The following is a 1,273-nucleotide window of genomic DNA, read 5'->3' as shown; positions in this document are numbered from 1 at the left end:
TTCAAAAAGACGTCAAATCACTCTGTTCTTCCATTTCAATTGAAGTACATCACAGGCCCTCGTGTTATTCCAAACCTGACTGACTTCCTTCTGTGGAACATAATTTAAAGAACAATATGAGCCAAACAACGTGATCTGACCCCCATTAACTTGTTCCAGTGTCTAGTGAACCCAAACAACTGTCCAGTGGGTTAAAAATACAATGCTAACACATTTCATCATGTAAACGCAGACACCGCTTTCAAATCTTTAAAAGACTTTTCTCGTAAAGGTTTTCTGATATGTAGCTAAATGTAGTCGGCGAGCAACAGATTCTTCGAAAAAGTAAAACTTCAAAGGACACCCGAGACAGAATCAGGACCAGACAAAGAATAGGCTAAATTAAGCCAGGACCTCAGGGGGTCGAAAGACAAAAGGATGAGCTCGAAACGTTCACTCACTTACAAACAATGCTTGTTTCCCGTCAAAATAATATAACTTCCGAGTTCCAACAGGATGTCATTAAGGTCCTAAGTGAATCAAGTTATACTGAGGAGGTTTTCTTACTTAAAACATTATTCCGAAGAACATGTTTCTCCAATAAAGCCAATGAGACATTTTTGGGTAATACTTTGTTTTAATGTTTCCTTGTTACACATGTAACAAGCATCACATGTGTCCTTGTTACCTATAAATTATGTATAATTTCATGCAACTAAATCAAACCCTAATCCTACCCTAACCCTATAGCAAGTTCAGTACTTAAATGAATTACACTGCAACAGGGACACATTCAAATTAAGTGTAACCTTATTCTTTTTGTGTGTGTGTGAAAATTTGAATTTAGTGTGGGGGGGGATCAAGAATCATCTTCAATGTTTCTTCATATTTCGTTTCAAAGTTAATGGACATGGCACAAATGGCAACATCTACCCAATATCATTTCTATGTTTTAAATCATATGTTTATCATTTTGCAGATTATAGCATACATTAAACGAAGAGACATGTTGTGTCGTCAACAAAATACCAGACTATGCATGATATCAATAATAACTCAGATTCTTGACAGTAAAGTGGTCGCTAACCTCGTATTCAAATAAATTAAACTCGCTGCGAGGTACACAATCTTTACTTCAGTGTTCATTAAATTCAGATCTGATTTTCACACTTGTAGGAAGCCCCGCCTTTCGGCAGGGCATCAAAAAATTACATTATACTCATAGTGTTCTTCCCCACGGAAATCTTTAGTAAAAGGCGAAAGATTTATACGATCTGAGGAAAAACATGAGTGT

At 36.4% G+C, this 1,273-nt stretch overlaps 1 non-coding gene across 1 annotated transcript; it reads right to left on the bottom strand.

Moving 5' to 3' along the window:
• Positions 1 to 1,157: 1,157 nt before the first annotated feature.
• LOC143730045 (U5 spliceosomal RNA) lies at positions 1,158 to 1,273 on the bottom strand. The gene has a single exon (XR_013200278.1). It is a non-coding gene; the product is annotated as a U5 spliceosomal RNA (small nuclear RNA).

The sequence above is a fragment of the Siphateles boraxobius genome, unplaced genomic scaffold, assembly GCF_051911475.1.
Source record: "Siphateles boraxobius isolate OS27281-9 unplaced genomic scaffold, OSU_SipBor_1 8, whole genome shotgun sequence".
Lineage (NCBI taxonomy): Eukaryota > Metazoa > Chordata > Actinopteri > Cypriniformes > Leuciscidae > Siphateles > Siphateles boraxobius.
The sequence above is the reverse complement of the archived record's forward strand: the minus strand, read 5'-3'. Positions and strand labels throughout refer to the sequence as shown.